This window comes from Panulirus ornatus, chromosome 64 (genome assembly GCF_036320965.1).
Source record: "Panulirus ornatus isolate Po-2019 chromosome 64, ASM3632096v1, whole genome shotgun sequence".
Taxonomy (NCBI): domain Eukaryota; kingdom Metazoa; phylum Arthropoda; class Malacostraca; order Decapoda; family Palinuridae; genus Panulirus; species Panulirus ornatus.
Window position 1 is genome coordinate 10596967 of NC_092287.1, and position 17346 is coordinate 10614312.

At 40.7% G+C, this 17346-nt stretch overlaps 1 long non-coding RNA gene across 1 annotated transcript in view; it reads left to right on the forward strand.

Moving 5' to 3' along the window:
* LOC139746292 (uncharacterized) overlaps positions 1–17346 on the forward strand; it is an 83108-nt gene that overhangs the window by 17143 nt on the left and 48619 nt on the right. Inside the window, exons 2-3 of the long non-coding RNA XR_011712131.1 lie at positions 1360–1514; positions 14389–14659. This is a non-coding gene — a long non-coding RNA (uncharacterized lncRNA). The remainder of the gene's footprint in view (positions 1–1359; positions 1515–14388; positions 14660–17346) is intronic.

The window sequence follows — 17346 nt, forward strand, 5'->3', positions numbered from 1 at the left end:
ACAAGTGGCAAGGTTGAGTCTGCTGTCAAAAGTGCAAAGAATATGTTAAGAAAGACTGAACATAATGGTGAAGACCAAAATCTAGCTGTTCAGAGAATGATGTGTTGGAGAACAAAAACTATTGTACCCATTGTAGAAAATTTACTGAAGCCAAACAGTAAAGTTGAAGAGAATGAGGTAGTTAAACTGAAATGTTTGCAGAATAATCAGGCATCTTATTGCAATGTTAAAGCTCATGACCTCACTGCATTATGTGAGGGTGATACTGTCAGACTTAAACCATTTAGGCTTGGAGTTAAGAGATGGAAGAATGGAACTGTAACCAAACAGTTAGATGCCAGGTCATGTGAGGTAGAAATGGAGGATGGTGGAATACTACATAGGAATAGGTGTTACATGAGACATTCATATGAGTCTCTAGTAAGAATGATGCATGGTGACTCTCTCAAAGATGTAGCTGAGGTATAACTGAGCAGCAGCTAGTGTCAGGTGAGGATAAGGCCAGTAGTGATGCTAACGTGAAAGATGAAGGCCTTCACGATTATGTTCAGAAACAGAAATACCATTTCAGTAACCCCAGTACTCTTGTAATGAATCATAGTGTACTTAAAACTAGGTTGGGGAGGCGTTTCAAGTCTCCTAAGAGGTTTTCTGATTATGTCACTTATTACTACGTGTAGATGTAAATATTTTGTCTGATTCTTGTATATATATTTTATGCATGTGCAGTGTGTTAAAAAGAAAAAGGAAAGAGGATGTAACAATTCATTCATTTTAGTTGTGTTTATGCAAAGCCATGTTTGGCCATGAGAGGCACTTTGTGTTGTTGTTGGATTGGAGTGAGAATAGAAGATATAGAGGATTGTCTTCTCTTTGATTCATCCTACCTGGTTATCTTGAGTGGACAAGAAGCACAGCTGTTGTAACACTGAACCTCATTTGTATCATGCGGTTGAGCTCTCTTGAGATAGGGTGTACTGTCATTGCTGTTTGATCTTTTAAATGCCAGTCTTTGAATTATGGAAACTTGCCTATTTCAAGTACTTTACCATATCAAGATATTCCTGTTTTAGACAGTGATTATTGAAACTCATGATATAGATATAAATTCCATTGCCATATGTACTTGTAAATCTGTCATAATGGAAACAGAGGTTCTATTAGTGAATTCTAGCAGAAGATGCATGTGGCTTTAGACATAGTGGCTAGTTTGCAACTGCACTCTTAAAGTAATTGGAGAATAGGGTGACCAAGACATGGCAATCTTAAAAGGTGAGTAAGTATTAGTTGAAAATGTCAATGTGTAATTTATAATTCATGTATCATCCTTTGCTTAATGAATTTTTCATTCCTCTTCAGTTTGAGGTCAGGAACCTGCAGGTTGGAGGAAGTACCCTGTTTATAAAACTGAAAAAGTCATAATACAAGAGGGAAGACTTTTAAGTGTTCCCCCCTTCCTCAATTCCTGCTTCTCTTAGTCAACCTCTGTGTCATGCAAGAGATACCAGTATCTGGTTAGTAAATTTTTTCTTCTATCCCCAGGGATATATTTTTCAGTATATGCATTTATGTACATGCAAGAATGTTGATTGATATAGCAATGAAAGCAAATGAATGCAGAATAAGTGAAGAGCAAGGAGGTTTTAGGAAAGGTAGAGAATGTGAAGATCAGATTTTTGTGGTATAGGTGTCTTTGGAAAAGTATTTAGTGAAAGGTAAAAAGTTGTATGCAGCTTGTACAGATCTAGAGAAAGCATAAGACAGAGTCAAGTGGAATACTTTGTGGAATGTGTTAAGGATATATATGGGTTAAGGGGGCAACTTTTGGTTGGTGTGAAAGTCTTCAATAGAGGAGCAAATGCTGTGAAAGAGTGGATGGATAAAGAGTTGAGTGAATGTTTTGGTATATATGTAGATGTGAGGCAAGGCTGTGTGCAGTCACTGGGATTTTTTTGGAAAGTTTGTTGAATGTGTTAGATGATAGAGTGGCAAATATAGGGTGTTTTGGTCGAGGTGGTGTGCGAAGTGGGAGGGTTAGGGAGAATGACTTGGTAAACGGAGAAGAGGTAGTGAAAGCTTTGCGGAAGATGAAAGCCGGCAAGGCAGCGGGTTTGGACGGTATTGCAGTGGAATTTTTTAAAAAAGGGGGTGACCTTGTTGTTGACTGGTTGTTAAGGATATTTAATGTATGTATGGCTAATGGTGAAGTGCCTGAGGATTGGCAGAATGCATGCATAGTGCCATTGTACAAAGGCAAAGGGATAAAAGTGAGTGTTCAAATTACAGAAATATAAGTTTGTTGATTTTTCCTGGGAAATTATATGGGAGGGTATTGATTGAGAGGGTTGAGGCATGTACAGAACATCAGACTGGGGAAGAGCAGTGTGGTTTCAGAAGTGGTAGAGGATGTGTGGATCAGGTGTTTGCTTTGAAGAATGTATGTAAGAAATACATAGAAAAACAGATGGATTTGCATGTAGCATTTATGGATTTGGAGAAGGCATATGATAGAGTTGATAGAGATGCTCTATGGAAGGCATTAAGAATATATGGTGTGGGAGGCAAGTTGCTAGAAGCAGTGAAAAGTTTTTATTGAGGATGTAAAGCATGTGTACGAGTAGGAAGAAAGGAAAGTGATTGGTTCTCAGTGAATGTCGGTTTGCGGCAGGGATGTGTGATCTCTCCATGGTTGTTTAATTTGTTTATGGATGGGGTTGTTAGGGAGGTGAATGCAAGAGTTTTGGAGAGAGGTGCAAGTATGCAGTCTGTTGTGGATGAGAAGGCTTGGGAAGTGAGTCAGTTGTTGTTCGTTGATGATACAGTGCTGGTGGCTGATTCTTGTGAGAAACTGCATAAGCTGGTGACTGAGTTTGGTAAAGTATGTGAAAGAAGAAAGCTGAGAGTAAATGTGAATAAGAGCAAGGTTATTAGGTACAGTAGTGTTGAGGGACAAGTCAATTTGGAGGTAAGTTTGAATGGAGAAAAACTGGAGGAAGTGAAGTGTTTTAGATATCTGGGAGTGGATCTGGCAGCGGATGGAACCATGGAAGTGGAAGTGAGTCACTGGGTGGGGGAGGGGGGAAAGTTCTGGGAGTGTTGTAAAATGTGTGTAAGGTGAGAACATTATCTTGGAAAGCAAAAATAGGTATGTTTGAAGGAATAGTGGTTCCAACAATGTTATATGGTTGTGAGGTGTGGGCTATAGATAGGGTTGTGTGGGGGAGGGTGGATGCATTGGAATTGAAATGTTTGAGGACAATATGTGGTGTGAGGTGGTTTGATTAAGTAATGAAAAGGTAAGAGAGATGTGTGGTAATAAAAAGAGTGTGGTTGAGAGAGCAGAAGAGGGTGTTTTGAAATGGTTTGGTCACATGGAGAGAATGACTGAGGAAAGATTGACAAAGAGGATATATGTGTCAGAGGTGGAGGGAACGAGGAGAAGTGGGAGACCAAATTGGAGGTGGAAAGATGGAGTGAAAAAGATTTTGAGTGATCGGGGCCTGAACATGCAGGAGGGCGAAAGGCGTGCAAGGAATAGAGTGAATTGGAATGATGTGGTATACCGGGGTTGACATGCTGTCAATGGATTGAACCAGGGCATGTGAAGCGTCTGGGGTAAACCATAGAAAGTTTTGTGGGGCCTGGATGTGGAAAGAGAGCTGTGGTTTCGGTGCATTATACATGACAGCTAGAGACTGAATGTGAACGAATGTGGCCTTTGTGGTCTTTTCCTAGCGCTACCTTGTGTGCATGCGGGGGAGGGATTGTCATTTGATGTGTAGCAGGGTGGCGATGGGAATGAATAAAGGCAGCAAGTATGAATTATGTACATGTTTATATATGTATATGTCTATGCGTAAGACGAGGGAGCAAATGGGAACTTCAGTGAAGGGCGCAAATGGGGAGGTGATAACAAGTAGTGGTGATGTGAGAAGGAGATGGAGTGAGTATTTTGAAGGTTTGTTGAATGTGTTTGATGATAGAGTGGCAGATATAGGGTGTTTTGGTCGAGGTGGTGTGCAAAGTGACAGGGTTAGGGAAAATGATTTGGTAAACAGAGAAGAGGTAGTAAAAGCTTTGTGGAAGATGAAAGCCGGCAAGGCAGCAGGTTTGGATGGTATTGCAGTTGAATTTATTAAAAAAGGGGGTGACTGTATTATTGACTGGTTGGTAAGGTTATTTAATGTATGTATGACTCATGGTGAGGTGCCTGAGGATTGGCGGAATGCGTGCATAGTGCCATTGTACAAAGGCAAAGGGGATAAGAGTGAGTGCTCAAATTACAGAGGTATAAGTTTGTTGAGTATTCCTGGTAAATTATATGGGAGGGTATTGATTGTGAGGGTGAAGGCATGTACAGAGCATCAGATTGGGGGAGAGCAGTGTGGTTTCGGAAGTGGTAGAGGATGTATGGATCAGGTGTTTGCTTTGAAGAATGTATGTGAGAAATACTTAGAAAAGCAAATGGATTTGTATGTAGCATTTATGGATCTGGAGAAGGCATATGATAGAGTTGATAGAGATGCTCTGTGGAAGGTATTAAGAATATATGATGTGGGAGGCAAGTTGTTAGAAGCAGTGAAAAGTTTTTATCGAGGATGTAAGGCATGTGTACATGTAGGAAGAGAGGAAAGTGATTGGTTCTCAGTGAATATGGGTTTGCGGCAGGGGTGTGTGATGTCTCCATGGTTGTTTAATTTGTTTATGGATGGAGTTGTTAGGGAGGTGAATGCAAGAGTTTTGGACAGAGGGGCAAGTATGAAGTCTGTTGTGGATGAGAGAGCTTGGGAAAGTGAGTCAGTTGTTGTTCGCTGATGATACAGCGCTGGTGGCTGATTCATGTGAGAAACTGCAGAAGCTGGTGACTGAGTTTGGTAAAGTGTGTGAAAGAAGAAAGTTAAGAGTAAATGTGAATAAGAGGAAGGTTATTAGGTACAGTAGGGTTGAGGGTCAATTCAATTGGGAGGTAAGTTTGAATGGAGAAAAACTGGAGGAAGTAAAGTGTTTTAGATATCTGGGAGTGGATCTGGCAGTGGATGGAACCATGGAAGCGGAAGTGGATCATAGGGTGGGGGAGGGGGCGAAAATCCTGGGAGCCTTGAAGAATGTGTGGAAGTTGAGAACATTATCTCGGAGAGCAAAAATGGGTATGTTTGAAGGAATAGTGGTTCCAACAATGTTGTATGGTTGCGAGGCGTGGGCTATGGATAGAGTTGTGCGCAGGAGGATGGATGTGCTGGAAATGAGATGTTTGAGGACAATGTGTGGTGTGAGGTGGTTTGATCAAGTAAGTAGCGTAAGGGTAAGAGAGATGTGTGGAAATAAAAAGAGCATGGTTGAGAGAGCAGAAGAGGGTGTTTTGAAATGGTTTGGGCACATGGAGAGAATGAGTGAGGAAAGATTGACCAAGAGGATATATGTGTCGGAGGTGGAGGGAACGATGAGAGTGGGAGACAAATTGAGTGTGGGGCCTGGATGTGGAAAGAGAGCTATGGTTTCGGTGCATTATACATGACAGCTACAGACTGAATGTGAACGAATGTGGCCTTTGTGGTCTTTTCCTAGCGCTACCTTGTGTGCATGCGGGGGGAGGGATTGTCATTTGATGTGTAGCGGGGTGGCGATGGGAATGAATAAAGGCAGCAAGTATGAATTATGTACATGTTTATATATGTATATGTCTATGCATAAGACGAGGGAGCAAATGGGAACTTCAGTGAAGGGCGCAAATGGGGAGGTGATAACAAGTAGTGGTGATGTGAGAAGGAGATGGAGTGAGTATTTTGAAGGTTTGTTGAATGTGTTTGATGATAGAGTGGCAGATATAGGGTGTTTTGGTCGAGGTGGTGTGCAAAGTGAGAGGGTTAGGGAAAATGATTTGGTAAACAGAGAAGAGGTAGTAAAAGCTTTGTGGAAGATGAAAGCCGGCAAGGCAGCAGGTTTGGATGGTATTGCAGTAGAATTTATTAAAAAAGGGGGTGACTGTATTATTGACTGGTTGGTAAGGTTATTTAATGTATGTATGACTCATGGTGAGGTGCCTGAGGATTGGCGGAATGCGTGCATAGTGCCATTGTACAAAGGCAAAGGGGATAAGAGTGAGTGCTCAAATTACAGAGGTATAAGTTTGTTGAGTATTCCTGGTAAATTATATGGGAGGGTATTGATTGTGAGGGTGAAGGCATGTACAGAGCATCAGATTGGGGGAGAGCAGTGTGGTTTCGGAAGTGGTAGAGGATGTGTGGATCAGGTGTTTGCTTTGAAGAATGTATGTGAGAAATACTTAGAAAAGCAAATGGATTTGTATGTAGCATTTATGGATCTGGAGAAGGCATATGATAGAGTTGATAGAGATGCTCTGTGGAAGGTATTAAGAATATATGATGTGGGAGGCAAGTTGTTAGAAGCAGTGAAAAGTTTTTATCGAGGATGTAAGGCATGTGTACATGTAGGAAGAGAGGAAAGTGATTGGTTCTCAGTGAATGTAGCTTTGCGGCAGGGGTGTGTGATGTCTCCATGGTTGTTTAATTTGTTTATGGATGGAGTTGTTAGGGAGGTGAATGCAAGAGTTTTGGACAGAGGGGCAAGTATGAAGTCTGTTGTGGATGAGAGAGCTTGGGAAAGTGAGTCAGTTGTTGTTCGCTGATGATACAGCGCTGGTGGCTGATTCATGTGAGAAACTGCAGAAGCTGGTGACTGAGTTTGGTAAAGTGTGTGAAAGAAAAAAGTTAAGAGTAAATGTGATTAAGAGGAAGGTTATTAGGTACAGTAGGGTTTAGGGTCAAGTCAATTGGGAGGTAAGTTTGAATGGAGAAAAACTGGAGGAAGTAAAGTGTTTTAGATATCTGGGAGTGGATCTGGCAGTGGATGGAACCATGGAAGCGGAAGTCGATCATAGGGTGGGGGAGGGGGCGAAAATCCTGGGAGCCTTGAAGAATGTGTGGAAGTCGAGAACATTATCTCGGAGAGCAAAAATGGGTATGTTTGAAGGAATAGTGGTTCCAACAATGTTGTATGGTTGCGAGGCGTGGGCTATGGATAGAGTTGTGCGCAGGAGGATGGATGTGCTGGAAATGAGATGTTTGAGGACAATGTGTGGTGTGAGGTGGTTTGATCGAGTAAGTAGCGTAAGGGTAAGAGAGATGTGTGGAAATAAAAAGAGCATGGTTGAGAGAGCAGAAGAGGGTGTTTTGAAATGGTTTGGGCACATGGAGAGAATGAGTGAGGAAAGATTGACCAAGAGGATATATGTGTCGGAGGTGGAGGGAACGAGGAGAAGTGGGAGACCAAATTGAAGGTGGAAAGATGGAGTGAAAAAGATTTTGTGTGATCGGGGCCTGAACATGCAGGAGGGTGAAAGGCGGGCAAGGAATAGAGTGAATTGGATCGATGTGGTATACCGGGGTTGACGTGCTGTCAGTGGATTGAATCAGGGCATATGAAGCGTCTGGGGTAAACCATGGAAAGCTGTGTAGGTATGTATATTTGCGTGTGTGGACGTATGTATATACATGTGTATGGGGGTGGGTTGGGCCATTTCTTTCGTATGTTTCCTTTGCGCTACCTCGCAAACGCGGGAGACAGCGACAAAGCCAAAAGAAAAAAAAGTGTCTATGTATGTATATATATGTATATTTTGAAATATATTGGTATGTATATTTGCGTGTGTGGACTTGTATGTATATACATGTGTATGTGGGTGGTTTGGGCCATTCTTTTGTCTGTTACCTTGTGCTGCCTTGCTAATGCGGGAGACAGCAACAAAGTATAATAGATATAAATATGTATATAATATATATATTATACTTTGTTCCTGTCTTCTGCATTAGCGAGGAGTGCAAGGAAACAGACGAAAGAATGATCCAACCCACCCACATACACATGTATATACATAAACTCCCACACATGCATATATTCATACCTATACTTTCAACGCATTTTTTTTTTATTTTGCTTTGTCGCTGTCTCCCGCGTTTGCGAGGTAGTGCAAGAAAACAGACGAAAGAAATGGCCCAACCCACCCCCATACACAATGTATATACATATCCACACACGCAAATATACATACCTATACATCTCAGTGTACACATATATATACACACACAGACACATACATATATACCCATGCACACAATTCACACTGTCTGCCTTTATTCAATTCCCATCGCCACCTCGCCACACATGGAATACCATCCCCCTCCCCCCTTATGTCTGCGAGGTAGCACTAGGAAAAGACAACAAAGGCCCCATTCGTTCACACTCAGTCTCTAGCTGTCATGCAATAATGCCCAAAACCACAGCTCCCTTTCCACATCCAGGCCCCACACAACTTTCCATGGTTTACCCCAGACGCTTCACATGCCCTGATTCAATCCACTGACAGTACGTCAACCCCGGTATGCCACATCGATCCAATTCACTCTATTCCTTGCCCTCCTTTCACCCTCCTGCATGTTCAGGCCCCGATCACACAAAATCTTTTTCACTCCATCTTTCCACCTCCAATTTGGTCTCCCACTTCTCCTCGTTCCTTCCACCTCCGACACATATATCCTCTTGGTCAATCTTTCCTCACTCATTCTCTCCATGTGCCCAAACCATTTCAAAACACCCTCTTCTGCTATCTCAACCACGCTCCTTTTATTTCCACACATCTCTCTTTTCAACGTATACATACATATACAGACACAGACATATACATATATACACATGTACATATTCATACTTGCTGCCTTCATCCATTCCCATCACCACTCCGCCACACATGAAATAGCATCCCCCTCCCCCTGCGCACGTGCCAGTTAGCGCTAGGAAAAGACAACAAAGGCCACATTCGTTCACACTCAGTCTCTAGCTGTCATGTGTCATGCACCGAAACCACAGCTCCCTTTCCACATCCAGGCCCCACAAAAATTTTGATGGTTTACCTCAGACGTTTCGCATGCCCTGGTTCAATTCATTGACAGCACATAGACCCTGGTATATCACATTGTTCCAATTCACTATTCCTTGCATGCCTTTCACCCTCCTGTATGTTCAGGCCCCAATCGCTCATAATCGTTTTCACTCCATCCTTCCACCTCCAATTTGGTCTCCCACGTCTCCTTGATCCCTCCACCTCTGCAACATATATCCTCTTGGTCAATCTTTCCTCATTCTCTCCATGTGACCAAACCATTCTAAAACACCCTCTTCTGCTCTCTCAACTACACTCTTTATATTACCACACATCTCTCTCACCCTTTCATTACTTACTCGATCAAACCACCTCACATCACATATTGTTCTCAAACATCTCATTTTCAACACATCCATCTTCCTCCACACAACTCTATCTATAGCCTATGCTTTGCAACCATATAACATTGTTGGAACCACTATTCCTTCAAACATACCCATTTTTGCTCTCTGAGATAAAGTTTTTGCCTTCCACGCTTTCTTCAACGCTCTCAGAAAGTTTGCTCCCTCCCCCACCCTGTAATGCACTTCGCTTCCATGGTTCCATCCGCTGCCAAATCCACTACCAGATATCTAAAATACTTCACTTCCTCCAGTTTTCTCCATTCAAACTTACCTCCTAGTTGACTTGTCCCTCAACCCTACTGAACCTAATAACCTTGCTCTTATTCACATTAACTCTCTGCTTTCTTCTTTCACACACTTTACCAAACTCAGTCACCAGCTTCAGCAGTTTCTCACCCAAATCAGCCACCAGCGCTGTATGATAAGCAAACAAGAACTGACTCACTTCCCAAGCCCTCTCATCCCCAACAGACTGCATACTTGCCACTCTCTCCAAAACTCTTGCATTCACCTCCCTAACATCCCCATCCATGAACAAATTAAACAACCATAGACATCACGCTTCCCTGCCGCAAACCAACATTCACGAGGAACCAGTTATTTTCTTCTCTTCCTACTCGTACACATGCCTTACATCCTCGATGAAAACTTTTCACTGCTTCTAACAACTTACCTCCCACACCATATACTCTTAATTGCCTCCACAGAGCATCTCTATCAACTCTATCATATGCCTTCTCCAGATCCATAAATGCTATTTACAAATCCGTCTGTTTTTCTAAGTATTTCTCACATACATTCTTCAAAGCGAACACCTGATCCACACATCCTCTACCACTTTTAAAACCACACTGCTCTTCCCCAATCTGATGCTCTGTACATGCCTTCACCCTCTCAATCAATACACTCACATTTGATTTCCCAGGAATACTTAACAAACTTTAACCTCTGTAATTTGAACACTTACCCTTATCCCCTTTGCCTTTGTACAGTGGCACAACGCATGCTTTCCACCAATTCTCAGGCACTTCAGCATGAACCATACATGCATTGAATATCCTTACCAAACTGTCAACAACACAGTCTCCACCATTTTTAATAAATTCCACTGCAGTACCATCCAAACCTGCCGCCTTGCTGCTTTCATCTTCCACAAAGCTTTCACTACCTCTATTCTGTTTACCAAACCATTCTCCCCGATCCTCTCACTTTGCACACCACCTCGACCAAAACACCCTATATCTGCCAACCTTCAAAATACTCTTTCCATCTTCTCACTTCACTATTTGTTATTATTTCCCCATTAGCCCCCTTCACTGATGTTCACATTTGTTCTTTTGTCTTATGCCCTTTTTTACCTCCTTCCAAAACATCTTTTTATTCTCCTTAAAATTTAACAATGCTCATTCACCCCATCGTTCATTTGCCCTCTTTTTTATCTGATGCACCTTTCTCTTGACCTCCTGCCTCTTTCTTTTATACATCTCCTAGTCATTTGCACTATTTTCCCTTTAAAAATCATCCAAATGGCTCTCTTGTCTCTTTCAATAACAATCTTACTTCTTCATCCCACCTCTCACTACTCTTTCTAATTTGCCCACCTCCCACCTTTCTCATGCCACAGGCATCTTTTGTACAAGCCAAGGTGTTAAGAGTATATGATGTGGGAAGTAAGTTGCTAGAAGCAGTGAAAAGTTTTTATTGAGGATGTAAGGCATGTGTATGAGTAGAGAGAGAGAGGAAAGTGGTTCCCAGTGAATATCGGTTTGCGACTGGGGTGCGTGGTGTCTCTATGGTTGTGTAATTTTGTAATGGATGGGGTTGTTAGGGAGGTGAATGCAAGAGTTTTGGAGAGAGGGGTGAGTATGCAGTCTGTTGTGGATGAGAGGGCTTGGGAAGTGCGTCATTTGTTGTTCGCTGATGATACAGCGCTGGTAGCTGATTTGGGTGAGAAATTGCAGAAGCTGGTGACTGAGTTTGGTAAAGTTTGTGGAAGAAGAAAGCTGAGAGTAAATGTGAATAAGAGCAAGGTTATTAGGTTCAGTAGGGTTGAGGGACAAGTCAGTTGGGAAGTAAGTTTGAATGGAGAAGAACTGGTGGAAGTGAAGTGTTTTAGATATCTGGGAGTGGAGTTAGCCGTGGATGGAACCATGGAAGTGGAAGTGCGTCACAGGGTGGGGGAGGGGGCGAAGTTTCTGGGAGCATTAAAGAATGTGTGGAAGGCGGGAACATTATCTCGGAGATCAAAAATTGGTATGTTTGAAGGAATAGTGATTCCAACAATGTTATACGGTTGCAAGGTCTGGGCTATGGATAGGGTTGTGCAGAGGAGGGTGGATGTGTTGGAAATGAAATATTTTAGGACAATATGTGGTGTGAGATCATTTGATTGAGTAAGTAATGAAAGGATGAGAGAGATGTGTGGTAATAAAAGGATTTGTGGTTGAGAGAGCAGAAGAGGGTGTGTTAAAATGGTTTGGACACATGGAAGCAATGAGTGAGGAAAGATTGACAAAGAGGATACATGTGTCACTGAAGGGAACAAGGAGAAGTGGGAGACCAAATTGGAGGTGGAAGGATGGAGTGAAAAAGATAATGATTGATCGGTTCCTGAATATACAGGAGGGTGAAAGGCGTGTAAGGAATAGAGTGAATTGGAATGATGTGGTATACTGGGGTCGATGTGGTGACAGTGGATTGAACCAGGGCATGTAAAGCATCTAGGGTAAATCATGGAAAGGGAAGGTGTGGTTTTAGTGTATTACACATGACAGCTAGAGGCTGAGTATGAATGAATGTGGCCTTTTTTATCTCTTCCTGGTGTTACCTCAGTGTGTATGTGTGTGTGGGGGGCGATGCCATTTCATGTGTGTCAGTGTGGTGACGGGAATGGGTGAAGGCAGCAATTATGAATATGAACTTGTGTATATATGTATATGTCTGTGTATGTATATGTATGTATATGTTGAAATCTATATATATGTATATGTTTATGTGTGGGCATGTATGTATATCCATGTGTATGTGAGTGGGTTGAGCCATTCCTCGTCTGTTTCCTTGCACTATCGCAGATGGCGATTAAGTATAATGAAAAATAATATGGATGGAGTGACATGAGAGATGAAATCAAAACCAGGGGAAAATGATGCTAGTGGCAAGCCTGTTTGCAGATTATATTGTGTTGTTTGTTGAGAGTGAATTGGACTGGCAGATCTTTGTGTTTTATGATGTGTGTAAGCATAGGCAGTTTAAGGTGAATGCATGTAAAGTAATGGTGCTTGAAAAAAAACGTGAGTGAAAGTATAGGGTTTGTAAAACCATATAGAGTGAAAGATGAAAGTGTACTATTTTGTGCTTTGGATATAGGGGGAGGAAGACTGGATGAGGTGAGAGAATTTAGGTATTTAGGAGCTGTCTTGGGTAAGTTTGGTGATGTGGAAGAAGATATAAGGGAGACAGCAGTACAGTGTAGAAGAGTCATTGGGTCCCTTAATAGAATACTGAAAGGTAAATGTGGAAGTATGAAAGTGAAGAGAGGATTAAAGGAAAGCATAGTCCTCCCAACCCTGACCTGTGCAGTTGAAACATGGACATGGAATGAGTCACGGAGTTCAAGAATCCAGACTGTGGAAATAAGCTGTTTGAGAATAGCATGTGGTGTAACTAGATGGAATGAAGAAAGAAATGAAGGGAAGCATGACAGATGTGATAAGGCAGGTAATGCAAAGGGTGGGGTGGTAGAATGAATAAAATGTAATAGGCATGTGGGAAAAATGCAAGATGGAGTATACAAAGAGAGTGTATGGTAGTACAAGTGAAGGGATTAGTGTGCGAGGAAGACCACATGTGACATGGGCAAATAGGGTGGAAGATTACTGGAGTGAGAGGAATGTGTAGAATGGTGTATGCAAAGGGAAGCATGTAAGGACAGGGATAAGTGGAAGCTCTATTACCGTGGCCACATCTTGATGGGAGTTCCTTGAGGGAATGGGCATCAGATATATTGTATTTATTATATTGTACTTGATCGCCATTTCTTGTGTCAGCAAGTTAGTGCCAGGAAACAGACAAAGAATGCCCCATCCACTTGTATACACTTACATAAATGCCTACACACACACATATACATTTCAACATATACACATATCACAATTTTGCACGTGGACTCATAGGAATATACATACATATACATACACAGACATATAACATATACACACATGTACATATTTATACTTGCTTGCCTTCATCCATCCTGTCACTACCCCGTCTCACAGGAGACAGCATCGTTACCCACTGCTACAGCGAGGTAGCGCTAGGAAAATAGACAAAAAAGGCCACATTCGTTCACACTCGGTCTCTAGCTGTCATTGTGTAATGCATCGAAACCACAGCTCCCTATCCACATCTAGGCTCCACAGACCTTTCCATGGTTTACCCAAGACACTTCATATGCACCTGGTTTAATCCATTGACAGCACATCGATCCCAGTATACCACATTGTTCCAGTTCACTCCATTCCTTGCACGCCTTTCAGCCTCTTGTGTGTTCAGGCCCCAATTGCTCAAAATCTTTTTCACTCCATCCTTCCACCTCCAATTTGGTCTGCCACTTTTTGTCCCCTCTACCTCTGGCACATATGAATGTACATAAAGATTGATACAGAGGATATGTATGAACAATTTGAGTGGATTAAATTAGAATATTTTTTCTTTCACAAATTTATGGAAATATATTTTTTTCTGTCAATAAGATTAACATACATCTTTTTTTGTGACTCATGTTAGTGTGATACTGCATAAAATAGCAGTCCCTTAGCTTGTCACTAAACTCTGTGGATTATTGTTGGAATCTTGATGCCCTAATGATTACAGGAAAAATCAGTCAACAAGTTATGTATTATTCTTAGAATGATGATATCTCTACTGGCCTAATACTGATGAGTAAATAGAAGTTAGATGAATGCCCTGTATAGAGTGGGATGAGGATTAAAAAGAAAAAAATTATATATAATTATCTGTATCATTGCTCATTATTTAGAGAATGTGTACAATTCAAAACACTTCCATAATGTCAACACTTTGCAGGTAGAAGACATCAAGTCACTTCTTGTGAGATGTCAGCCCTTGAAAGTGAGACCAAGTTCATGAAGGACATTATCCTGCTAGTGCCAGGGACCACCTTTTTAGTCCACAAGAAAGGAGTGGATTGAAGCAAAGACAGTGTTAATCGTTGGAGATTTTCAATTGTAGCAGTTACTATTACCACAGAAGTTGCTGTATAGCACAGAAAGAGTGCCTCACTGACAGTTGTTAAGTGACATGTACTACTGCATGGTGCCTACAACAGTAACTACAGGTCAGCAGGCTATCTATTATTGGTACTTGGGTGAGTTCTGTACATATTCTAATGGCTCAGGATGACCTCAAAGATTATGCATATAAGGGAGATGGCTCGCCTTTGGGGTCACCCTTCTCCAATACTGAAGGTCATTTTGGGGATTAGGAGTTGATTGTTTTATTTAACGTGAGAGTTCATCAGGATAAGATGATACTGCTCTTACCTTTTTACTTTATCACCATTTTACAAATAAAAAGAATATTTAAGACATGGATAAATGAATTGAAATATTTGATTAGATCAAGAGATATTCAGATAGTAATGAAGATGCCAAAGAAATTACTTGGGGTCATTTTTTTTTTTTTTTTTTGTTGCTGTCTCCCGCGTTTGCGAGGTAGCGCAAGGAAACAGACGAAAGAAATAGGGTCATATGCAAAAGAATAATTTTGTTTGCAGGAGTAGTGTAAATAGAAATCTTCGGATTACATGCTAGGTTGATTCAGTTGAGACCAAAAAGTAAGATTTGCTTATAAACTTCTATACTTATGTTTCACTTTACTTTGCTGGACTTGGGCTGAGGAAATATATGAAACTGAGAAGCGTTATGCTTTAGATCCATTCCATGTAATGGGGAACTGAGTTAATGATAATAGATTGAATGTGCTTATGCTCAGATTCCAATCAGAAAGGCCAAAAAGGTAACAAATCTCTGCTGAAATAATACAGGAAAATGATTATTTTTATTCAGATGTGAATGCCAGTTACTTCTTGGTATCTATTATATTTTTCAATGACCCTATTGTAATGTCGTAAGCTACCTGCTGAAGAAGTGATTGTTAATGATGAAAGATTTCTTATAAATATTTAGTTCAACTGTAGCCTACCATTTCTGAATAGTGGATCCCTGTATACTTCAAACTGTGTATCTGTGTTGATGAAAGATTTTATATCATGATTTTTGTGTGTAACCATGGAACCTTTGCTTTTAAAGAGCAAATAATCTCATTTCATGTACCAAGTGACCTTTTCCTTAATTTCATTTCCTTTTTTTTTTACCATTTGGTTTCAAGCTTATCTTGGCCCTTTTAATGATTTGGAGACCAGAATTGTGCTGTTTACTTGAAATGTGGTATTCCTAAAAAAGTTAAAAAGGGGCATTATATTTTTTGATGTTTTTAAGTTATTTTCATGGAGTGGAAGATGAGACTGAAGTCATTTCAAATTTTCATGGATAAGAACTCCAAGTTCCTTCTTTCCACATGATTTTACAGAAAAGTATATCTGTCTCTTCAAGAAAAAAGAAAGTACCAATGTCTTACTCACAATAAGTATATTTGATTTTCATTAGCCACTCTACATAGTCGATTAACATTAGGTGTGGGTCATTATTAATGATTTTATCATTTTAAGATATAATCACAGATAGGTTTTAGTGGATATAAAAATGTGGTCTTTGGATAGATTCCTATGTGTCTCATCCATCCAACGAAAATGGAAATGTAGATAATGATGATACAAAGGAACAAGAGAGATATATAGATGCATGTTATTACTATAGCTGTTTGTGTAATGTGTGGCATCCAAACTAGAGGTAGACTCAGCATATAATGCAAGGAACTGGGAATCTTGTTCAGTTAAAGATTCTTTTCTTCTGAAAAGGTGATCTATTGATAAAAAGGAATGATGAATGATCTTTATATCTAGTAACTCCATGGCAGGAAAGTCTCCAGGCTGTCCTATTTAAACATGCATCACTAGCATGCGCCATCCTTATCACACATTCTTTGGACTTTTCCATAATGAATTGTCTTACTTTCCCTTTTCAGATTCTCAGTTGTCTTTGTCTTGCTCTGATCCATCTACCTTTTCTCTTACATATTTTCTCTGCTATCATACGTTCTGCTCACAAGACCAAGCCACTGCAAGTAACTTTGATTACATCACAGCCCATTTCTTTTCCTCTCTCTGATATCCCACATCCTGTACACATGATCATTCCTTACTGCCCCCCATCTGTTAACACTGCAAGCACATTTTAACTATCTCACCCTGAGTATAGAGGTCTGCTCAGTTCCATGTTTAAGTCAGTTTAGACTTTTAAACTTTGAAAGATTGTCTCCTTCATCGTTTTAAGGTCATATTTTCCCCTCTTCATAATTCTCACCTTGTGATATGTTCACTTTTCTTCCTTTGACAGTTCTATCCTTTATTTCTCTACCCATATTGCTATGTCTGTATAGTTATGAAGCCATATACTTAGAAGCTCCAACTTTCTCCAACAGTTCACAACCCATGCTAAAGACAATTCAACTCGCTAATTTTAGTCATTCTATATGTTAATGCAGATTCTGTAACTTCATTTTCCATCAAATTATTCCTACCATCATGTACCTTTAACTTCCTTGTTTAACGTAGTATAAAACTAATTTCCTACTTTCTGTACTTTTTACCATTAACTCCAAATTATATACAAATAAAAAAGGACTGATGATTGGGAATACCTGGTTTAAAAAGCGAGATATACATAAGTATACTTATGTAAGTAGGAGAGATGGCCAGAGAGCGTTATTGGATTACGTGTTAATTGACAGGCGTGCGAAAGAGAGACTTTTGGATGTTAATGTGCTGAGAGGTGCAACTGGAGGGATGTCTGATCATTATCTTGTGGAGGCTAAGGTGAAGATTTGTATGGGTTTTCAGAAAAG